The sequence below is a fragment of the Protopterus annectens genome, chromosome 1.part1 (assembly GCF_019279795.1).
Source record: "Protopterus annectens isolate FY-2018-M chromosome 1.part1, PAN1.0, whole genome shotgun sequence".
Classification (NCBI taxonomy): domain Eukaryota; kingdom Metazoa; phylum Chordata; order Ceratodontiformes; family Protopteridae; genus Protopterus; species Protopterus annectens.
Genome location: NC_056726.1, coordinates 550,402,081 through 550,428,376, shown reverse-complemented (window position 1 = coordinate 550,428,376; position 26,296 = coordinate 550,402,081). Strand labels below are relative to the sequence as shown.

The window sequence follows — 26,296 nt, the reverse complement described above, 5'->3', positions numbered from 1 at the left end:
TATATTTAAACCTTTGAACTGTGGCTGTTTTGTGTAGAGATAATTTAAGCTCATAGAATACTTGCAAGTATTTAGTGATACTGTATAGGCCATCCTAAATAGCCTTGAAGTCTCAGTCACACTTACCAATTGGATAATAATAATAACATTGCACAGTAGAATTGGACACCTTTTGGTAAGGTCCTTTATAGTAGCTGATAGTAGTGGTTAGTGGCAGTCGGTACTACCACATAGTCTGGGCGGAAGGAGGCATAGCTAGTGAACCTGTGGCAGCCTTCCCCAGGAGTGTCTTTGTTTGTATATAACTCTAATTTCAAAGTGTGAATGTGTCAGCTACTTAGGCAGGGACAGGAAGCACTGGTTGGACAGAGAGTTTACTGGAGGTTTTGACTTGATCACTCAACTGAGATCTGAACCCTATAGCTGTGCCAGTGGGGAGTCTTACTGGGGATCTAGAGAGAAAGGGAGAACACAGCCCCAGACTGACTGTGATCTCTGTGCACTCAAGGGAAATTTTACTTTACTGTGTGTGTTCTTGCTATCCTCCCAATGTGGATGACCCTCACTGGTGCTAGTGGTGAGGATTGAGGCTCCTTGATTACTGGGCCAGTGCAGGGGCATCACACAAACTAACAGAAGTTCAAAAGACAGCAATTAGTATTATAAGTGATTTGAACTGGTCAATATACGTTCTGTAGCTATCAGGTTCATAGCTAATTCATCTCATAGGGCTCAGTTTCAAAGAAGTGTCCTGTGCATCTCATCATGTGAGTTCACTGCCATTCTTCAAGAATTATTACTCAGTGCTTCTGGTTAGTTCTCATGTTCCTTCCATCCCTCAGTCTATCCAGCCAGCCAGTCAGCCAGCCAGCCAGCCAGTCAGACTACCATGCAACCGTCTCCATCTACTCATTCGTTCATTCATTCATCCAGCCAGTCATACATCCAACCATCCATTTGTCCATTTTCAATACTGACTTTAATTATCTGTTGCACTGTTATACAGTGAACTATCAGACCTTCCAATTTTTTTATTTTTTTTTTTATTTAAATTTATTTATTAAATAGATTTGCCCATTAAGGTTAAGTACATCCTTTCAGGAACAGTCCAGGACTGTCCACTGGCTTACATGACAATGACATAAACTGTAATTAGGCCTCCTGAACCTTTATTACTTTACTGTTTGCAGTCACGATTTCGGGTAATGACAGTTATAGACCAACATATGCGACTTGCACTGCATTTTAGTTCCAAGTCATTAGCTGTCATTTCTTACAACAGGCATATTGCATAAAAGTCTGCACTGTTTTTTTCTGATAAAGAAGTAAAAATCTTTAATGCAAGTACCTTAGAAATGATACAGAGAGACACAGCTTTGCAAATTGAATGAAAAATATAGCTACAGAGGCAAGTGATATATATTTAATTTGAAATAGATTTTGAAACTGCATGAGGGAAGAATATTTTGTGCTGTTTTATGCTAAATTTTTTAAAATGATCATCCGCGGTGGTGCAGCGGTAGCGTTGTTGCCTCACAGCCAGTGGTTCTCCCATTCGATTCTCAGCTAGTGTGTGGGGAGTTCCTTCTGTGTGGAGTCTGCATGTCCTCCCTGCGGGTCGAGTGGTGTTCCGAAAGACATGCGTGAATGGGCATGCCTTCATTGAAGGTTGGGCATCAAGCTGGCAACTCGGCACTGTGAAAATCTACTGCCAATCATTAGCAGATCGGAGTTCCGCTGTGGCGACCCCTAACTGGGAAAAGCCGAAAGACAACAACATTGTGCAATATATCACTCTACAGTACAAAATATCTGAATGTTAACATGTATTGCATTCCTCAATTGCTTCAAAATGCCATCATTGCTGCAATTATCTTCAGTACTATTCAGCACAGTGCACTGTCTTTGAAGAATTACCATCAACACCATATTTTACTGAAGAGATTAAAATTAACAGTGTCAGTGGTGCAACAGGTAGCACATTTGAATTTGGTTCAGAAGGTTGTGGGTTCTATTCTCACATAAAGTAGACATTGCTGATACTACTATGCAGCATAAGGGGGGTGCTGAACTTCTGAGTGTGCCGTCTTTTGGCAGAGATCTTAAAGTGAGGCCCGATCTGCCTGAGTTGGTTGTAGCTCAGATGGATGTAAAAGATTCCATGCCACCTACAGAAAAGAGTAAGGGTCCTTTATTTTAAACATATTTATAGTATTTACATAATATTTACAATACGTACACCAGTTACAATATTATACAAACTACATTATTCAATATACCCATTTCTATCTTCCATTGATACAGAAATTCAATCTTTTAATTAAATTATTGACCAGAATCGTATTTTTCTAACACTGCTACAAAATCTCAATTCCCAGTACGCATTATTTCCTTCACCATTTGATTCCAAATAATCCATATTACATCAAACATTTCCTTGTCAGTCGTATACATATTCTTTGCTTCTATTCCCATAAAAACATATTCAGTCATGTTCATATTAACATCATCTGCTCTTTTCATCAAAGTATTTCAAGTCACCTATTTTTTTCCACAATTTCGCAGTTTTTTTATACTTCAAAAATATGTTCTGCTGTTTCAAATTATTTACAGTACTTATTTATTCATTCCTCTCATTTTATGTGGCATGTTGGTTTTTACTGGTAATTTACTTATAGTCAATCTCCATACAAATCTTGAAATTCTACATATTTTTAACTCTTTCTGTTATAACCTTTATCATTTTGATTTTCCCATCATACAAATCTCTCCACAGGTACACATAATAATGTTTGCACATAAACATTTTAGATCATATTTCCTTTCATTTTGAATTTCATCTGTTTTTATTTTCTGTAATAATAATAAATTTTCCTGATAAAGTTGCATTTCAGTGAGTATACCACATATTGTTCTTTTAAAATGTATAACTACCTTCCATTCTTTCTTATGTCTGTTTTAATATTTTAGTTAGTAATTCATCATTAATATTTATGTTTTAATATTATAGTTAGTAATTCATCATTATAATTTTTTAACATCTTAAGGACTTTATACAGATTTAGTGAAGCCACATACACCTCTGGATTTATTATTCCTACAACAACTTCCTCTTATCAATATATAAAGTTAGTCAAGTATGCCATTAATATTGTTTTTATTAAATAAACAGTTTTCTTAAAAAAATAATCTAACCATTTTTCCAAATCATACATGTATTTCTCATTTTCTCTATCATCTTCTTCCACTGTAAGTCTCTTAATTCCTGCTATGCAAAGCATACCATATTAAATTCAATTTCTCCTGTCTTCCCAATATACCCTAAACCTTTACTCATTTCTCTGTTCAAATATAAACCTATGGCATTTAACTATTCATCTGAATAATTTAATAGTACTATCATTCCTACCACATTCTTTGTAGCAAGTATTAAATCATCTGCATAGACTGACAAAATAGGTTTATTAGTATTCTCCTTATAAAATATTCGTCTTTCTTCATATCTTGGTTTCTAGAAACTAATACTGCATTTATTACTAGTACAAAAATTAAGCTACTTAATGGGCAGTTTTGTTTTATAACCGTCTTAATAGTTATTTCTTGACTAAATCACCAGTTTAACAAAACTTTTATTCTGTTATATTCATAGGCAGTTATACACACACTTCTTATCTTTGACTAATATTATTTGCCTGAAATATCTCCTACAATATTTCATGTTGTATAGAATCAAAGGCCTTACTTAAATCATTAACCATTGTTTTCATTTGTTCTTTCCTATATATACAGTCATCTACCAATTCTCTGTAATTAATAATACCTGGCTTCCTTTATCATTAACACTACATATTGTTTTCTATATTATATCAGCCGGTAAATCATTATTCTCACACTACATTTCCAAACTATGGAATAAACTCCCAACCTCTCTTATTACCAACTGCTCCATCCCTCAATTCAAAAAACTTCTCAAAGCACACCTTTCAAATTCTTGGCTCTGTCCCTGCAACCCTACATGATATTCAATACTCCCTTCCTCAGTAGCTGTAATCCATTTTGTATGTCCTCCCTAGGTCTTGAAACTGGAACTGGCTACTGTATTATATCCAAACACATTTATCTCTCCAGTGCAACAACTTATGTCCTCACTCTAGCTTCCACTGTATTCCTTCATTAAAACAAACAGCTATTTATTATCCATGTTATCCAGCACATACTGATTGTATATTTACTACTACCTCTTCATGTAATTATAGTCTTCCTCTCTTTGTATAACACTGTATTCTCATGTATTATTTTGTACTACCTGCTGTTTTTTTGTATTACTGGTTATTCCTTTGCATTATTTATTTATAATTTGATTTTTATGATGTACTATTCTATGATTTGTTAAGTAAATCAGGAGCTTTTCTCCCCGGGTTTCCACTGAAAAAGGACCTGAGTCCAGTCAGACGTTTCCAGTAAACAAATGTTAAACAAATAAATAAAAATAAAAATATGCAGAGGACACTAAGAAGACAAATGATATAGTAAAAAACCTTCATGCCGTCATGCCAGAAAATGTCATTGTCTTGTTTTTCAGTAATATATGACACAGAATGTATGCAATGTCAGCATCAGCTTTATGCAGCAATTGCTGGATATATAAAATAATTCTTCCTTCATGACTCCTATCCTTCAGCCTGTACAAGCTGCTACAGAATGCTTAACACTATAATAACTATTGGGAATTAATACACACTCTGGTACAGATAAGCATACAGCATTGAAAACTTATAGCATGGTGTGGCTACACATAGTAATATTAAGGCATGTCATTAAAAGTCACTGACAGCACTGTACCTGCACGACACATACTTCAACAGTGCATTTGACATGATGATTAGCCAGTATGTTTTAAGCAACTCTTAACTCTTATGTCATACAGTGTTGTATATGGCAGCCACAGGGGAACATTACAATTATTTATATTCACTTATGTCCATTTATTAAAGGAGTTGAATTATTTCACTGCAATAATAGCATGTATTGCTTTCTCATATCTGATGTAATAGATTGTGTATAAATATATGCTATTCCACTTTTCAGGAACACTGTAAAATGGTCTTTTAAGTATCACAGTAAGACATTGTCCTGTTTGATTCTCAGCTAGAGCGTCTTCTGTGTGGAGACATGCATGAATGGGCATTCCCTCGTTGAAGGTTGTGCATCAGAGCTGGCAACTTGGCACGTAAAAATCTGCTGCCAATCATTAGCAGACCGGAGTTCCGCTGTGGTGACCCCTAACCGGGAAAAGCCGAAAGACACAACACAACAACCTACTAATAAATATAGTTCAGCTTGTACATGTAACATAATATACATACAAGCACTGAATCTTGATTTGGCTATGTCAACTCTGAGCATTGATGACACCTCTGTGGAACATTGCACTAACAGAAATATTAAAGATAAAAATTACTAAAAGTCACATACTTGATAACTTTCAATGCTCATCAATTAATTATACGTATTATAAAGGAATAACATTAAACTGGGAAAGAAAGTTGACCAGACATGGCCATTGTCCTCTTGTGCAGCATCCAAGTAAGAATGTGGCAGTACAATGCAAGTCTTAAAGAGCATTAGTGCTACACTACAGCACCCAAGTAAGAATACTGCAGTACAATGCAAGTCTTAAAGAGCATTAGTGCTATACTACAGCACCCAAGTAACAGTACTACAGTACAATGCAAGTCTCAAAGAGCATTAGTGCTATACTACAGCACCCAAGTGACAATACTGCAGTAGAATGCAAGTCTTAAAGATCATTAGCGCTATACTACAACACCCAGGTAACAATATTGCAGTACAATACAAGTCTTAAAGATCATTAGTGCTATATTGCAGTAAATCTTAGTCATGCATGCATCATGATGTTTGCATGGCTATATGTTGTGAACAAATGGCAAAAGGTGCTATATTTGTGTGTCTGTATGTTTGTGTGTGTCCTGTAATAGACAATACAATGAATGTCTTAATTAGCATTAGCACTATACTACAGTACATCCTAGTCATGCATACCTTATAATGTTTGTATAGTTATATGGAGTAAACAAAACTAATGTCCCTGTCACTATACTCCTTATCATAAAGATTTCTTAGGGGAGACTTATGCCTGGCTTACAGAGCAATCCAAGGCCTAAACATAATGAACTTGCTGCATATCCGTAAATCAAACGGGACTAGGGCTACCTGTTCCAGGGACCTAAATATGGTCTGCGACTTAAATAAGACATGCTGGAGGGACAGATTTATCTCCCAATGACTGCCGCATCTTTGGAACTGGCTGATAATTCATGTGAAACAGAGCACCTCTATGACACTGTTCAAGAGGAACCTGGATGAGTGGATGAGGCACATTAATTCTTACCAGGGGTAGAGCCCACAACTGTCCTGAACATGGGCAGTCATCACTAAGTACAATATTGGGTATTGACTAGCATTTCTACAGTATTCCATAGGGATGAAATGGCTAGGCTTAAAATGACCCCCGGGTCGATAGCCTAGTAATCTCGTATGAGCCTATTATCCTATGAACACATGGCAAAAGATACTATGTTTGTGTGTGTGTCTGTGTGTGTGTGTGTGTGTGTGTGTGTGTGTGTGTGTGTGTGTGTGTGTGTGTGTGTGTGTGTCTTTATGTGTGTGTGTGTGTGTGTGTGTGTGTGTGTGTGTGTGTGTGTGTGTGTGTGTGTGTGTGTGTGTGTGTGTGTATGTGTGTGTGTGTGTGTCTGTGCATGTGTGTGTGGGTCTCTATTAGAACACAGAAGTTTCAAAACTTTGAATGCTCTAATATCGAACCCTATTCAATGGAAGTTGAAAACATCGAACATACAGAACAGCAAATTTTTCCTAGGGAAACAATTTGCTGTTCAAAAACACATACACACAGCACAAGCACACCAAACAAACAGCAATCCACACACATACACCTAAAATCTTACACCTAACCCTACACTAAACTATACATACATATTAACCCAAATGCTAACCCTAAGGTCCGTCACTATTGTAGACTCACCTCACCCGCACCCCAACCCTAACTCACTTACCCCGCCCTAACCCTCACGTCCACACAATTGCACACTTACCTGACCTGTGCCCTAACCCTAACTCACCTAACCCACCTTAACCCTCACATCCACACAATTGCACACATACCTAACCTGCACCCTGACCCTAACTAACCTAACCCGCTCAATCGCACACTTACCTGTACCCGACCCATAACTTTCCACCACAGCGCTGAAAATACCGAAGCAACAGAAATGGACAACCAAATTCTTTCCCTAGGAAAAAATTTGTTTTTCTGTAGCTTCGATATTTTCAACGTTTGCTGAAAAGAGGTCGATATTAGAACATTCGAAGTTATGAAAATTCGATGTTCTAATCTAGACCCCGTTTGTGTCTCTGTGTCTAGTGATAAACAATACAATACAATGCATGAGCTTTATCACTATACTGTAGTACATATTAATAATGCATGCCTCATGATGTTTGCACTGCTATATGTAGTGAAAAAAATGGCAAAAAATACTGTGTGTTTGTGTGTGTATGTATGTGTGTTTGTGTATGTAACCCACTTTGATAATCTGTGCAATGCAAGTCTTAATGAGCATTAGCGCTACACTATAGTACATCTTAGTCATGCATGCCTTATGCTGTTTCCACAGCTATATGTAGTAAACAAAAGGCAAAAGCTACTATGTGTGTGTGTGTGTGTGTGTGTGTGTGTGTGTGTGTGTGTGTGTGTGTGTGTGTGTGTGTGTGTGTGTGTGTGTGTGTGTGTGTGTGTGTCCTGTAATAGACTTGATTAGTGTCTCATCCAGGACTAGTTCTCTGTCCTGCACATTTTTACCAAGACCACTTCTTAACCTGCATAGGATTAAGTGGCTGTCAGACAATGAATGAATGAATGAATGAATGAATGAATGAATGAATGAATGTTGTCTTAAACTAATACAGGAGAGTGCTGCACACCTCCAAGTGTAGTGTCTTTCTTGTAAAGTCAGACCACAAAATGGTTTCCTTTGAAGTAAAAACAAAACCTGGAAACCCAGCTAACTCTGCAATATTCAGGAACCACTCTAAGGCTAACTTCGTACTATTAAGTGATAACTTGGCAAAATATCAAGTCCCCATAAACCCTGAGAACACTACTGCATATGCAGAACTGTTCACAGAAACCCTATACAACCACGATAATAGCTGCATAGAGGCAACTGAACCCACCAGGAAAGTGCAGAACTAACTCAAAAAATAAGCCACCCTGACAGAATCACAACACTGATAGGCTGAATAACAGAAGGAAGAAAACCATGGCAAAAATTAGGAGTTGCAGTACCCAGCAGGATAAAAGCACTCTCATCAAACTTAGCAAACAGCTGGGAGGATGCATAATGTCTACCTAAGCCATATTTGAGGTAAATTTGGCTTCCCAGGTCAAGGACAACCACAAGACCTTCTATAGCTATGTCCACAACCTCAAAGGCAATACGCAATTATGTGCCAAGCTCATTGTTAATGGAGCCACCTATACTGAGACAGAAGATATAGCAAACCTACTGGTCAACAAATTCAGCTCCAACTTTACCCCTCTCTTCCCTTCAACCTTCTCTCAGAAAATACCATCAATTATAACTCCCCCTTCTATCACAAGGGAAAAGGTCCTTAATGCTCTCTCTAAGGCTGAGAACACTGCATCATTGGGACAAGACAATATCCCAGGATGCCTTATAAATACCATGAAACATAACCTATCAGGGCCTCTGTAACTGCTATTTAACTGTAGCCTCCAAACAGGCTTCATGCCTCATGTAAAGAGAACAGCAACAATAATCCCTCTGCACAAAGCTGGGCCATCTACAGACCATGAAAACTACAGACCCATAAGTCTCACTAGCCTCATATCCAAAGTCATGGAAAGAATTATCATGGAAATGCTCAGTGATGACATAGGAAACTTCCACACACTGGATCCAACACAGTCTGGTTTTGTCAGTGGTGGGTCATGCCTACTCAACCTGATGAACTTTTTTGAGAAGGTCACCAAAACAATGGATGAGGGCAAAATGGTTCACACTGCCTTCCTTGACCTGGCCAAGGTGTTTGATGCAACATTCCCCCAAGCATTGTTAACAAACTCAAGAGGTTAGGTATAAACCCTTATGTCATCCACTGGATAGCCAGCTGGCTCACAGACAGGACCCAGGAAGCTAGAATTGGAAGGTCCACGTCTATGAACACTCCAGTCACAAGCGGAGTCCCTCAGGGATTGGTCCTGGGACTACTTGCCTGTGATATAAATAGGACCTGATGGAGAGACAGGTATGTATCCCACAGACTACCCCTTTTCTGGAACAAGTTACCATCCATGTGAAGCAGAGTTCCTCCCTAACCCAATTCAAGTATAACTTAGACAACTGGATGGGGAACCGGAAATTCATCCCTGATTTGCACCTATGTCTCAAATGGACACAGGCACCATGCAAATAGTTCATCTCCCAAGCCCCTGCTTACACTTATCAAGGGTACCAAAACTTGTCAGAGGTTTGGGATGCATAGCTAGGGTTAAAGAGGACCTTATGGTCATTAGTCTACTAAACACCTATGAACCAGTTAATTCTACTTATTGTCACGACATACCACAGACGTGAAATTAACTGCACATTAAATCTAATGCAAACACAGGCACCCCAGACATGGAATTAACTGTACATTAAATATAATTTAAACACAGGCATCCCAGATGTGAAATTAACTGTACATTAAATCTAATTCAAACACGGGCACCCTAGACTTGGAATTAACTGTGTATTAAATCTAATTTAAACACAGGCATCCCAGATGTGGAATTAATTGCACATTAAATCTAATTCAAACACAGGCACCCCAGATGTGGACTTAATTATACATTACATTTAATTCAAACACAGGCACCACAAATATGGAATTAACTGTACATTAAATCTAACTCAAACACAGGCAGTGCTACTTGTTTTAAGTTGCAGTATCAAAAAAACATTGTAATAAGCAGAAATCTGTTTATTTCACAATCTTCATTTGGAGATAACATATAGAAACCTGACTCTAGAACAAATACCTAACCAGAGATTAAACATTATATTATGCTCATTTGCTGAGAATAGTCAGACTGGAATATTTTTTAACTATTTCCTGACCAAGTAAGCCCAATGGACAAAGTCTATTTTCAGGGGCAACCCAGGTGCGCTGTTTGATTAATTGACTCTGAGTCACACATTAAACACATGAAGATTGTGGGAATTGTACCCTGTGCACAGGAAGCAGCACTTTAGCAGTTCATTGGCAGGCACTGTTTTAGTCCTCTGCACAAAATGGCAGCCTTGGAAGTGGGGAAATACAGAACCAATAGTTTATATTCTGGTGCATAAGCATTCCTTCCAGAATTATACAAAGCAGTCGTGCATCATCTAAATTCAAGTCAGTATCAAAAAGTAGCTTTTACTAAAGTGTCATACAAAAGTCTTCCAAGCTGATGTGAGATATACTAAGCCAGATGCCATATCTCCTCAAGGTCTTACTCAGTGATCCTCCTGTCTATACACTCATACTTATCAGCTTTCCAGTTTCTTCGCTAGGTAGACTCAGTGATAAAAAATAAGAGATTTAAAAAAATCAGTCAAAAGATTTCGAATATGCATATGACTGCCTTGATCAAATTATGCTAAGGTTCTATGGTAAACTAAGTAATCTCTCCCCTAAGATTGTCTCACAATCTCATTTTTGAAGGCTACTTTTTATGAGATGTTCATGTTAGTATAAGACCTACCTATTAATGAAAGACATTTTTGAAATGGCCTTTTAATCAGTCATACTAAGTCTCCCACATCACTATAGTTTCATTTTCAGCTGTATAGGCTATAAACTAACTTACAAGGACTCCAAGAAAAGCTGTGTCCCTAAATGAGTTACACAATGCTTTTTATTAGGAGTGACATGGGGCAAAATTCCTAATACTGTGAATATTACCCATCTCTGCAGTTTCTAAAAAGTCATAACAAGGTAGAAGACGTCACAATATATGTGGAAAGTAAAACCTTTTGACAACCTTCAGAACCCAGGTACAGTACCACAATAAAATGGAAACTAACACAGCACCCTATTAGGCCTCAAAGTAGCATAACAGCAAAGCATCAGGTAATAGATTCACATTTACTTTAAAAACAGATCTGATTTTAGTGACATTGAATGATTTTTGATGGGGAAGTTGATTATATATTAACAGCACAATGATGAACACAAACACACAAATATATACAGGTGTGTGTGTGTATAGAAATATGCACACAAAACTCTGTCCCTTCATAAACACAAAACATGCAAACATGAGTATACAATCACTCACAATGACACACACAAGCACACACATCCACACACTCAACATATATGCACATGAATACATACACATATAGACCCCACACACACACACATACACACAAAACCGATCCACACACTTACTGCCTAACTTGCATATCCAAGTTTCGCATTGTAGAAGTCCTTTTTGTACAAGTAATAATAAAACTACATTACAGTCTGATGTACATACACAGTCTGATATACAAAGAACTAACATCTTTAACTGAAAAAAAAATATATCAGTTCTTTCTTTAAATTTGTATTCTGAAGTTGATCGACCGCACACTGAGTATGTTCATAGTTTGAACTTTGCCTACTAGTGATATTATCTACAATGTAGATATGTAGAAAACTGTCTTTCAGTAAGTGTCATTGGCATTTATCTGGCAGGCTATTTTCAGAATAGAGTGAAAAAAAATGCTTTGCTAAACTCTGCTTCTGAAATGCTTAGCTTCCATGAATGTAAATATCATACATGGACCAGAATCAACTTAGTAGTACTTCTTCCGTACTGATGTCAGAGCTTCTGCAGTACATTTGGTTCATGAATGCTTTAATAGTGTGGTTATCAGAGCAACATGTTGATTCTTGTAAATTGTAGCAGGTCTATCTGCTTTTATATTGTAATCCTGCATCAAGTTTACGAAGTTTTACTCTCAGATGGCAACTTACTGAAGTATACAGCAATACACACACAAGACTTTCGTACTTCCTTTGGTTTCCTCTTCTCAAACCACTACAACTTCTTCTTTTCGTAAAAGTCAATACATAAACAGGGAGCTGCTTAAACAGTCTGCTTAAGATCATATTCAGACATAAGTAATTTATGCTACAATGCGAACCTTTTAAAACTATGGTACAGGGCATGAGAAGCACTCGATATTACAACAAAAGTTGAGCAGCTTTGTTTAAATATTATTTCCTCAAATAAGCTTACCACAAAATGTAATTAGTAGTGTTCCTTTAAATATCATTTAGGTCAAACTACAAAATGAAACGGGGAAAAAAAAACATGTATAAATCTTACCCTTTCCACTGTTACTATCTCTTGCACTGTTACACATACTCCATTTGAAAGATTTTACTCCTTCTACGAAATGTTTTGTATGTTAGGAGGGTTTATTTCTTTCTCTGTCTTATCATCAGGGTTGAGCAAAGAAAACATTAAAAGTAACCGAAGTGAATAAACCCTTAGGAAATGTGTTCTGTCATGCCAATCCACTAAGAGAAATCAGTTTGCCTTCTCAGTACGGAAACTTTTCCCACCCCCTAACATCACTCACTGCACTTGGCTATTTGTCATACAAGCTCTCTTGCTTTTTTTCTGTTTCCTGTAGATAGCAAATTGGAATTGTTTTGCTTGAAAAAACAGCATTTGGAGTACTTTGACCAGCCCACATTGAACTGTAAAGGTAGAGTTTTCTTTTGAAACAATGACATGACTGTATTTTCCTGGGAATACAAGACAAAAAATAAGTTGCTTTTAGATTTACACAAATTATGCTATATTTAAAAAAAAGACAGTGATGTGTAGAAAGAAATTAGATAATGAAAGCAAAAAATGTCAGCTTTCTTGCATGCTGTATATTTAAATCATCATACGTACTCATTCAGCTGATATCTAAAGTAGAAAGTGATGGCTTTCATTTCACTTAACATGCATTCTGACCTTCACCTGCATAAAACTCAGAGCCTAAGTATGACAGTTACCAAATAAACAAATGTTTTGTTTTCTAATTTATTACTATTCCATGGATCAAAACATAAATACATAAAGAAGCAAATGAAAGTGCTGATAATCTGCAATAGCATTTTAGTTACTTATCTTGAAAAAATATACATCTTTTTGATAAGTATTTCAAATTAGCTTTGAGATAATGAACTATAAAATGTTAAGAAATCTAGGTAATACCTCTGCACTAGCAAACTAGGTTAGTAGTTCCCATATTCAAAAAAGAGGAGAGTATGTTTCACTTATAGATGCATCGTGGTCTTCAGCCTCTATGGGAAAGATTATACCGGGCAGCCTGGAAATTATACCATACCCAAAGAGGTGAGCATCTGATAAAGGGGGCTTAATGCAGCTCCTGTCCTCCTAGCCTTGGAGCAGTAGATAAGCTCTTTGTCACTGTATGGATCTTACAGGGGCCACTGGAGTTCAACAAAATAGTCCACATGTGTCTGTGCACCTAGAGAAGTCATAAGATGGTGTACCTGGCATGACTTTAGGGACGTGGCACAAGTATATGGGTCCAAGTTCTGTGCATACCACGTTGTCCCTTCGCATGCCAGTTTGTCCTACATTTGTGGAGTGTGAATCGTGTCCACATTCTCAGCATTAAGTTAAATGCATTTAAGGTATAACATGACATCTTAAATCATGTCTGCTTGCACTACACTCCAACAACAAAATAATTAAACATATCAAAATCTTTCTTGAATGTATCACCGGGCAAAAACCTTCTCCATACTTACATGACCTACAGTTCTACCACTAAAACCAGAGCTAGTACTGCTTGATGGTTAGGATTTTTGATCAGCAGCAGTACATGACAAATGAGGCATTCACTGAGTGGGACATGACCAGTGGAAATTTACTGATAAGGTCCACAGTGAAGAGTTTTACTCTGAATCAAGGGATATGCATTACTTTGCTAAGGCTCACCTTGTCTCACCTGCTGCTCAGGATTTTTGTAGACATAATATCAGACTGCACCTGAGGGTTGGACAGTATCCAGCAGTCTGGGAATGTGAGGGTCGCATCTTTGCTGTCTGAATACATCATTATCCTGTCAATATCAAGTGGCTGTGGTTTCTGACATTCACTGGAGCAATTTCTTGCCAAATGTGAAATATCTGGAATGAAAATAAACATCAATAAATGAGAAGCTATGTCTTCATACAGAAAGGAGTAGATTATTCTCTGCATGTGTGATAGGAACAGTTATCCTTAAATACCCCAAGTGTAGAGTTTGAAGTATCTGGGAGTCTAATTCATGAGCCATGGAAGAATAGAGTGGGACACAAACCAGTGAATGGTTACAGTGGTCACACTACTGTAGACAACTGTGTATGGCTGTGAGAATGAAGTGAGAGCACAGCCTTTAGAAGATGCTCTTGGTTTCCTATTTAGTGTATGGCTCAGTCTTCACTTATGCCTGGTCAATTGCTTTGGTTCGTAATTAAAAGAATGAAACAGATATACAAATGGCAGAAGAAAAGCTCTTTCCTAGGATTTCTGAGCTCACTCCCATTAACACAGTGATAAGCTAGGCTCCTCTGGATTGAACTGAGGCAGAAGAGCTCATTTGGACACCTGGTGAGGATGCCTTACATGTCTCTCCTAAAGGGATTGCACAGGGCAAAGGTCACTTGGACGATACCCTGGATCAGACACAGGATAAACCAGTTAGATTATATTTCTCAACATTCTGTCAACTTTGGAAATCCTGCCTGATGAGCTAGGGAGAGATTTCCCAGATGTCTTTGCACTTGTCGTAGAAAATCTCTGCAGTGGCAAATAGGCCATCCTCTTCTTTAAGGAGGACAGATTGATTGTATAATCTTGCCTGTCACCACCAGAGAGAACATTTTGTCTATTTTGTGATGATTGTAAGCTTACAACTCGGTACTATACCACAATGCTTGTGTCAGTCAGAGCAATTGCTCTGCACATTTTGCAGTCTTGAAACTGAGTTATCACAGAATGTGGGATCTGTCTTGCTTTCACAGAATTCCCTGATTATGATGATTTTGTTTCTTTTGTTTCAAGCCTGTGTCCTACTACCTGTGTCCTCGAACCCTGTCATAGCAGACTGGTGATATCCTGCCTGGTGATACTGGACCCAATACTTTACCAAATCATCTTATCCTCAGCTAAGGAGGGTATTTTGCCTATTTGTTTTATAAAGGACATTGGTTATTGCCATTATTAAAAGGCAAGTTTAGATTCTGATAATCTGGGAACCTATAGACCTGTCCAACCTGCCATTCATCAATAAGGCTTTAGAAAAGGTAGAGTTTTCACAACTGGACTTACATGTTAGGAGTAACATGGCCTATTCTAATCTGGCCTGCAGACTATACATAATACTATTATTGGTCTGACCAGGGTTTTTAATGATGATTTTATGAGGAATCCATATTCTTATTTAGATGTGGTCTTGTTAAGTCTGCCATCATCATTTAACACAGTCCTGGGGTTCTTTTGGACAGACTTCATCATCACTCTTGCATGACAGTTATGGCCCTGGACTAGTTTGTCTCTTACTTGCCTGAATAAACACAGAAAGTAGATGCAGAAGTTAATTTATCTCCTGCCTACTCCCTCACCAGTGGAGCTTGATATGATTCAATTTCAGTCCTTAGGGAGACATTATTTAAGGGAGAGGCTGGCAGGACCATGCTAATGCTGATGATGCAGCTTTGCTTATCTTTCCCCCAGGAATCTATGTCAATCACCAACAACTCAGCTATAGACTGGGAATGTACCCATGAATGCATAACTAGAATTGACTCAAACTAGATGGTTGCTGTGACGCCCGTGCACTGGCCCAGTAATCAAGGACCCTCAATCCTCACCACTAGCACCAGTGAGGGGCGTGCACATTGGGAAGGATAACAAGTACACACACAGTAAAGTACAATTTAACACCAGTGAGGGGCATGCACATTGGGAAGGATAACAAGTACACACACAGTAAAGTACAATTTAACACCAGTGAGGGGCGTGCACATTGGGAAGGATAACAAGTACAGACACAGTAAAGTACAATTTAACACCAGTGAGGGGCGTGCACATTGGGAAGGATAATAAGTACAGACACAGTAAAGTACAATTTAACACCAGTGAGGGGCGTGCACATTGGGAAGGATAACAAGTACAGACACAGTAAAGTACAATTTAACACCAGTGAGGGGCGTGCACATTGGGAAGGATAATAAGTACAGACACAGTAAAGTACAATTTAACACCAGTGAGGGGCGTGCACATTGGGAAGGATAACAAGTACAGACACAGTAAAGTACAATTTAACACCAGTGAGGGGCATGCACATTGGGAAGGATAACAAGTACACACACATTAAAGTACAATTTAACACCAGTGAGGGGCATGCACATTGGGAAGGATAACAAGTACAGACACAGTAAAGTACAATTTAACACCAGTGAGGGGCATCCACATTGGGAAGGATAACAAGTACAGACACAGTAAAGTACAATTTAACACCAGTGAGGGGCATCCACATTGGGAAGGATAACAAATACACACACAGTAAAGTACAATTTAACACCAGTGTGAGACGTGCACATTGGGAAGGATAACAAGTACACACACAGTAAAGTACAATTTAACACCAGTGAGGGGCGTGCACATTGGGAAGGATAACAAGTACACACACAGTAAAGTACAATTTAACACCAGTGAGGGGCGTGCACATTGGGAAGGATAACAAGTGCACACGCAGTAAAGTACAATTTAACACCAGTGAGGGATGTGCACATTGGGAAGGATAACAAGTACACACACAGTAAAATTATGCTAAGGTTCTATGGTAAGCCTAAGTAATCTCTCCCCTAAGATTGTCTCACAATCTCATTTTTGAAGGCTACTTTTATGAGATGTTCATGTTAGTATAAGACCTACCTATTAATGAAAGACATTTTTGAAATGGCCTTTAATCTAGTCATACTAAGTTCCCCACATCACTATAGTTTCATTTTTCAGCTGTATAGGCTATAACCCACTTACAAAGGACTCCAAGAAAAGCTGTGTCCCTAAATGAGTTACACAATGCTTTTTATTAGAGTGACATGGGGCAAAATTCCTAATACTGTGAATATTACCCATCTCTGCAGTTTCTAAAAGTCATAATAAGGTGAAGACGTCACAATATATGTGGAAAGTAAAACCTTTTGACAACCTTTCAGAACCCAGGTACAGTACCACAATAAATGGAAACTAACACAGCAATCTCTATTAGGCCTCAAAGTAGCATACATAACAGCAAAGCATCAGGGTAATAGATTCACATTTACTTTTAAAACAGATCTGATTTTAGTGACATTGAATGATTTTTGATGGGAAGTTGATTATATATTAACAGCACAATGATGAACACAAACACACAAATAGGAGTATACAGGTGTGTGTGTGTATAGAAATATGCACACACAAAACTCTGTCCTTCATAAACACAAAACATGCAAACATGAGTATACAATCACCACAATGACACACACAAGCACACACACATCCACACACACTCAACATATATGCATATGAACACATACACATATAGACCCCACACACACACACATACACACAAAACGGGATCCACACACACTTACTGCCTAACTTGCATATCCAAGTTTCGCATTGTAGAAGTCCTTTTTGTACAAGTAATAATAAACTACATTACAGTCTGATGTACATAATAACAGTCTGATATACAAAGAACTAACATCTTTAACTGGAAAAATATATCACAGTTCTTTCTTTTAAATTTGTATTCTGAAGTTGATCGACCGCACACTGAAAGTATTGTTCATAGTTTGAACTTTGCCTACTAGTGAAGATATTATCTACAATGTAGATATGTAGAAAACTGTCTTTCAGTAAGTGTCATTGGCATTTATCTGGCAGGCTATTTTCAGAATAGAGTGAAAAATGCTTTGCTAAACTCTGCTTCTGAAATGCTTGGCTTCCATGAATGTAAATATCATACATGAACCAGAATCAACTTAGTAGTACTTCTTCCGTGTACTTGGATGTCAGAGCTTCTGCAGTACATTTCGTTCATGAATGCTTTAATAGTGTGGTTATCAGAGCAACATGTTGATTCTCTTGTAAATTGTAGCAGGTCTATCTGCTTTATATTGTAAATCCTGCATCAAGTTTACGAAGTTTTACTCTCAGATAAGCAACTTACTGAAGTATACAGCAATACACACACAAGACTTTCGTACTTCCTTTGGTTTCCTCTTCTCAAACCACTACAACTTCTTCTTTTCGTAAAAAGTCAATACATAAACAGGGAGCTGCTTAAACAGTCTGCTTAAGATCATATTCAGACATAAGTAATTTATGCTACAATGCGAACCTTTTAAAACTATGGTACAGGGCATGAGAAGTAATCGATATTACAACAAAAGTTGAGCAGCTTTGTTTAAATATTATTTCCTCAAATAAGCTTACCACAAAATGTAATTAGTAGTGTTCCTTTAAATATCATTTAACAAACTACAAAATGAAACGGGGAAAAAAAAACATGTATAAATCTTACCCTTTCCACTGTTACTATCTCTTGCACTGTTACACATACTCCATTTGAAAGATTTTACTCCTTCTACGAAATGTTTTGTATGTTAGGAGGGTTTATTTCTTTCTCTGTCTTATCATCAGGGTTGAGCAAAGAAAACATTAAAAGTAACCGAAGTGAATAAACCCTTAGGAAATGTGTTCTGTCATGCCAATCCACTGTTAAGAGAAATCAGTTTGCCTTCTCAGTACGGAAACTTTTCCCACCCCCTAACATCACTCACTGCACTTGGCTATTTGTCATGCTCTCTTGCTTTTCTGTTTCCTGTAGATAGCAAATTGGAATTGTTTTGCTTGAAAAAACAGCATTTGGAGTACTTTGACCAGCCCACATTGAACTGTAAAGGTAGAGTTTTCTTTTGAAACAATGACATGACTGTATTTTCCTGGGAATACAAGACAAAAAATAAGTTGCTTTTAGATTTACACAAATTATGCTATATTTAAAAAAAAGACAGTGATGTGTAGAAAGAAATTAGATAATGAAAGCAAAAAATGTCAGCTTTCCTGCATGCTGTATATTTAAATCATCATACGTACTCATTCAGCTGATATCTAAAGTAGAAAGTGATAGCTTCCATTTCACTTAACATGCATTATGACCTTCACCTGCATAAAACTCAGAGCCTAAGTATGACAGTTACCAAATAAACAAATGTTTTTTTTTCTAATTTATTACTATTCCATGGATCAAAACATAAATACATAAAGAAGCAAATGAAAGTGCTGATAATCTGCAATAGCATTTTAGTTACTTATCTTGAAAAATATACATCTTTTTGATAAGTATTTCAAATTAGCTTTGAGATAATGAACTATAAAATGTTAAGAAATCTAGGTAATACCTCTGCACTAGCAAACTAGGTTAGTAGTCCCCATATTCAAAAAAGAGGAGAGTATGTTTCACTTATAGATGCATCGTGGTCTTCAGCCTCTATGGGAAAGATTATACCGGGCAGCCTGGAAATGATACCATACCCAAAGAGGTGAGCATCTGATAAAGGGGGCTTAATGCAGCTCCTGTCCTCCTAGCCTTGGAGCAGTAGATAAGCTCTTTGTCACTGTATGGATCTTACAGGGGCCACTGGAATTCAACAAAATAGTCCACATGTGTCTGTGCACCTAGAGAAGTCATAAGATGGTGTACCTGGCATGACTTTAGGGACATGGCACAAGTATATGGGTCCAAGTTCTGTGCATACCACGTTGTCCCTTCGCATGCCAGTTGGTCCTACATTTGTGGAGTGTGAATCATGTCCACATTCTCAGTATTAAGTTAAATGCATTTAAGGTATAACATGACATCTTAAATCATGTCTGCTTGCACTACACTCCAACAACAAAATAATTAAACATATCAAAATCTTTCTTGAATGTATCACCGGGCAAAAACCTTCTCCATACTTACATGACCTACAGTTCTACCACTAAAACCAGAGCTAGTACTGCTTGGTGGTTAGGATTTTTGGTCAGCAGCAGTACATGACAAATGAGGCATTCACTGAGTGGGACATGACCAGTGGAAATTTACTGATAAGGTCCACAGTGAAGAGTTTTACTCTGAATCAAGGGATATGCATTACTTTGTTAAGGCTCACCTTGTCTCACCTGCTGCTCAGGATTTTTGTAGACATAATATCAGACTGCACCTGAGGGTTGGATAGTATCCAGCAGTCTGGGAATGTGAGGGTCGCATCTTTGCTGTCTGAATACATCATTATCCTGTCAATATCAAGTGGCTGTGGTTTCTGACATTCACTGGAGCAATTTCTTGCCAAATGTGAAATATCAGGGATGAAAATAAACATCAATAAATGAGAAGCTATGTCTTCATACAGAAAAGAGTAGATTGTTCTCTGCATGTGTGATAGGAACAGTTATCCTTAAATACCCCAAGTGTAGAGTTTGAAGTATCTGGGAGTCTAATTCATGAGCCATGGAAGAATAGAGTGGGACACAAACCAGTGAATGGTTACAGTGGTCACACTACTGTAGACAACTGCGTATGGCTGTGAGAATGAAGTGAGAGCACAGCCTTTGGAAGATGCTCTTGGTTTCCTATTTAGTGTATGGCTCAGTCTTCACTTATGCCTGGTCAATTGCTTTGGTTCGTAATTAAAAGAATGAAACAGATATACAAATGGCAGAAGAAAAGCTCTTTCCTAGGATTTCTGAGCTCACTCCCATTAACACAGTGATAAGCTAGGCTCCTCTGGATTGAACTGAGGCAGAAGAGCTCATTTGGACACCTGGTGAGGATGCCTTACATGTCTCTCCTAAAGGGATTGCACAGGGCAAAGCTCACTTGGATGATACCCTGGATCAGACACAGGATAAACCAGTTAGATTATATTTCTCAACATTCTGTCAACTTTGGAAATCCTGCCTGATGAGCTAGGGAGATTTCCAGATGTCTTTGCACTTGTCGTAGAAAATCTCTGCAGTGGCAAATAGGCCATCCTCTTTAAGGAGGACAGATTGATTGTATAATCTTGCCTGTCACCACCAGAGAGAACATTTTGTCTATTTTGTGATGATTGTAAGCTTACAACTCGGTACTATACCACAATGCTTGTGTCAGTCAGAGCAATTGCTCTGCACATTTTGCAGTCTTGAAACTGAGTTATCACAGAATGTGGGATCTGTCTTGCTTTCACAGAATTCCCTGATTATGATGATTTTATTTCTTTTGTTTCAAGCCTGTGTCCTACTACCTGTGTCCTGGACCCCTGTCATAGCAGACTGGTGATATCCTGCCTGGTGATACTGGACCCAATACTTTACCAAATCATCTTATCCTCAGCTAAGGAGGGTATTTTGCCTATTTGTTTTATAAAGGACATTGGTTATTGCCATTATTAAAAGGCAAGTTTAGATTCTGATATTCTGGGAACCTATAGACCTGTCCAACCTGCCATTCATCAATAAGGCTTTAGAGAAGCTAGAGTTTTCACAACTGGACTTACATGTTAGGAGTAACATGGCCTATTCTAATCTGGCCTGCAGACTATACATAATACTATTATTGGTCTGACCATGGTTTTTAATGATGATTTTATGAGGAATCCATATTCTTATTTAGATGTGGTCTTGTTAAGTCTGCCATCATCATTTAACACAGTCCTGGGGTTCTTTTGGACAGACTTCATCATCACTCTTGCATGACAGTTATGGCCCTGGACTAGTTTGTCTCTTACTTGCCTGAATAAACACAGAAAGTAGATAAAGAAGTTAATTTATCTCCTGCCTACTCCCTCACCAGTGGAGCTTGATATGATTCAATTTCAGTCCTTAGGGAGACATTATTTAAGGGAGAGGCTGGCAGGACCATGCTAATGCTGATGATGCAGCTTTGCTTATCCTTCCCCCAGGAATCTATGTCAATCACCAACAACTCAGCTATAGACTGGGAATGTACCCATGAATGCATAACTAGAATTGACTCAAACTAGATGGTTGCTGTGACGCCCGTGCACTGGCCCAGTAATCAAGGACCCTCAATCCTCACCACTAACACCAATTGAGGCGTGCATTGCACATTGGGAAGGATAACAAGTACACACACAGTAAAGTACAATTTAACACCAGTGAGGGCATGCACATTGGGAAGGATAACAAGTACACACACAGTAAAGTACAATTTAACACACCAGTGAGGCGTGCACATTGGGAAGGATAACAAGTACACACACAGTAAAGTACAATTTAACACCAGTGAGGCGTGCACATTGAGAATGATAACAAGTACAGACACAGTAAAGTACAATTTAACACCAGTGAGGGGCGGCACATTGGGAAGGATAACAAGTACAGACACAGTAAAGTACAATTTAACACCAGTGAGGGGTATGCACATTGGGAAGGATAACAAGTACACACACAGTAAAGTACAATTTAACACCAGTGAGGTCGGTGCGCATTGCGAAGGATAACAAGTAGACACAGTAAACTACAATTTAACACCAGTGAGGGGTGCACATTGGGAAGGATAACAAGTACACACACAGTAAAGTACAATTTAACACCAGTGAGGGCGTGCACATTGGGAAGGATAACAAGTACACACACAGTAAAGTACAATTTAACACCAGTGGGGCGTGCACATTGGGAAGGATAACAAGTACACACACAGTAAAGTACAATTTAACACCAGTGAGGGGACATGCACATTGGGAAGGATAACAAGTACACACACAGTAAAGTACAATTTAACACCAGTGAGGGACACAGTAAAGTACAATTTAACACCAGTGAGGGGCATGCACATTGGGAAGGATAACAAGTACACACACAGTAAAGTACAATTTAACACCAGTGAGGGGCGTGCACATTGGGAAGGATAACAAGTACACACACAGTAAAGTACAATTTAACACCAGTGAGGGGCGTGCACATTGGGAAGGATAACAAGTACACACACAGTAAAGTACAATTTAACACCAGTGAGGGGCGTGCACATTGGGAAGGATAACAAGTACACACACAGTAAAGTACAATTTAACACCAGTGAGGGGCGTGCACATTGGGAAGGATAACAAGTACACACACAGTAAAGTACAATTTAACACCAGTGACGAGTGCACATTGGGAAGGATAACAAGTACACACACAGTAAAGTACAATTTAACACCAGTGAGGGGCGTGCACATTGGGAAGGATAACAAGTACACACACAGTAAAGTACAATTTAACACCAGTGAGGGGCGTGCACATTGGGAAGGATAACAAGTACACACACAGTAAAGTACAATTTAACACCAGTGAGGGATGTGCACATTGGGAAGGATAACAAGTACACACACAGTAAAGTACAATTTAACACCAGTGAGGGGCATGCACATTGGGAAGGATAACAAGTACACACACAGTAAAGTACAATTTAACACCAGTGAGGGGCGTGCACATTGGGAAGGATAACAAGTACACACACAGTAAAGTACAATTTCCCTTAAGAGCACACAGAGATCACAGTCAGTTTGGGGCTAGTTTCTCCCTTTCTCTCCAGATCCCCAATACGACTCCCCACTGACACAACTATAGGGTGTATGTCTCAGCCTAGTGGTCAAGCTAAAACCTCCAGCACCCTCTCTGTCCAACCAGTGCTTCATTTCCCTGCCCAAGTAGCTGACATACACACACTTTGAGATATGATTTATATACAAACACACAGACACTCCTGGGGAAGGCTGGCACAGGCTCTCCAGCTATGCCCCCTTCTCTGCCCAGGCTATAAGGTAGAAATCACTGCCAACAGCAACAACCACTAATATCAGCTACTAATAAGGCCCTTACCAAAGGGTGTCCAATTGTACTGTGCAATATTCTTATTATCCAATTAGTGAGTATGACGAACAGCAATAATAAAAACACAAGACAAATCTTCTCAATTCAACACATTGCTAGTTAAGAGTTCAGACATTACAGGAAAATGCTTAAAATAATACTGTAGAATAGTCTGACATAAATATAGAAAACAGCTAGACTTTACTTTGACTTTTGGCTTTTCCCGGTTAGGGGTCAGCACAGTGGAACTCCGGTCTGCTCATGATTGGCAGTGGATTTTTATGGTGCCGAGTTGCCAGCCCGACCCCCAACCTTCAACAAAGACACACCCATTCATGCTCACACCTACCTGCATGTCTTTAACATCACTCAACCGTGGGGAGGACATGCAAACTCCACACAGAAGGCACTCCAGCCGAGAATCAAACGGGAGAACCTCTTGCTGTGAGGTGACAACCCTAACCACTGCACCACCACGGCTTCGTAGAAAACAGCTAGACTAAACTTACTATTTTCTATCTATTTCTAAGAGAAGTCACTGTTCTAAATAACTTACATACATACAGAGCAAAGGTAGAGTACTGGTGAGTTGATGTGTTCGGGTTCAGACAAAATCCAAAATGCCCTAATTCTTTCTCTCTGAGAAAGTCTTAAATTGATAATACATCACTGCTGACTCATTTTAGAGTACATCATTCTTGAGACTTCTCTGGTTTAATTTCCCAGGCTAACAGAAACTCAGAGTTTAACATATCTTTGTAATCTTGCACCTGCAGGAGCCTCAGCAATAAAAGACATGCATGTAAAATCTAGCAATTAACTCTGGTCTCAAAGCAATAGAACGAATGTCTTAGGCCAGACATCATGTCTCCGGGTTTGAAATCAAACAGTCATACAATGATTGACTTATCAGTTTTCTTCCAGTAGAGTGCACTGTAGTTACATTTTTGAAGCTCAGTACAACATATAGTTTAATCATAACATATAGTTCTCTTTTACATTTGTAAAACCAGCCTGTCGATTATATTAATATTTACAAATCATATAGAATTATTTATAAGATTCTATCTGGCTGGGCTGGCAGCCTTTCAGTTTTTCACAGTTGCCATGGTTGCTCATGCCATGTTATATTTTCTGTCTCCAGGTTTGTTGTAGCATTACCTATAGAGGTGAAAAATGAATTCATCTCAAAGGTATGAAATTTAGTGGTTGCTTGTCATTAGAAACTAAATCATATGAACCAGGCTTTATCTGTTGTCAGATCATCCTGTTTTATTCTTGGGAATATTGCCCTTACCAACCACATTATTATACTTGTAGGTCCTTCTGTGGTTGCATATACCATGGTTTCTTCATACCTTCAATACTGTGGATCTATGTCAAATGATTGAACAGACTGATTGTCAAAACCCACATGATCAAAACCATATGCTCGACAATTCAGTCAGCCAAAAAAAATTCAAACAAAAACACCTTCATGCAACAGAAAAAAATGCTTTTTCAGGGGCAAACACCCCTGCAACCCCAACCCCCCTGCTAACTATATATACCAAGTCCAAGATTGCATTACAGTGGGGTTAAGGACAATTTTCCTGATCCTTACTGTAATGTGATCTCAGTCAGAACAGTTTCATGGACTGAATTGTCAATGACATGGTCTCAACCATTTGGGTTTTGAAAATCTGTCCATTTGATCATTTGACAGGAACCCAAGTACTGTAATGCTCTGTTTCTGTAACTGTTTGACTTGGGACTGGATGGACCATTTGCAGGTAGTATCGAACTCTGCACTCCAGCTACTGAGAGGGTATCTTAATATTAATATATTACACTAGTTCTGCCTAGTTTCCATTGGCGTTCCCATATTATTTTCAAAGTTCTGTTCATAGCCCTGCATGAGTGGGTATCTACTAGCCTTTAATCAATGCTGATCTGGTATTGGCTCTCTCATCTCCTTCACTTAGCAACTATGAGGCTTCTAGCAATTGCAAAGGCACAATTGGATTCCTACTGAAACCATTCATTTTCTTTTCAGGGGCCACATCTTTAGAACATACTGCTAGGGTGACTGAGAGACTCCCTAGTTTCCTTCACTTAGTGGTTTTAACTGGACTCTGAACAGCTAGTTCTTTGAAATGAAATCTGATATATAAACACAAGCTTATTTTTTTTTTCCATTTTATTTTACTACATTAGCTGAAAGCTTTTTACTGTTTATTTATTTATTGATTGACATTTGATTACCGGGAAAGT

At 38.4% G+C, this 26,296-nt stretch overlaps 1 protein-coding gene across 1 annotated transcript in view; it reads right to left on the bottom strand.

Moving 5' to 3' along the window:
* Nucleotides 1-12,695, bottom strand: part of LOC122814860 (phospholipid-transporting ATPase ID-like) — a 2,026,011-nt gene extending 2,013,316 nt beyond the window's left edge. Inside the window, exon 1 of the mRNA XM_044087143.1 lies at nucleotides 12,467-12,695. The gene's annotated coding sequence lies outside the window, so the exon portion shown is untranslated. The remainder of the gene's footprint in view (nucleotides 1-12,466) is intronic.
* Nucleotides 12,696-26,296: the final 13,601 nt, after the last annotated feature.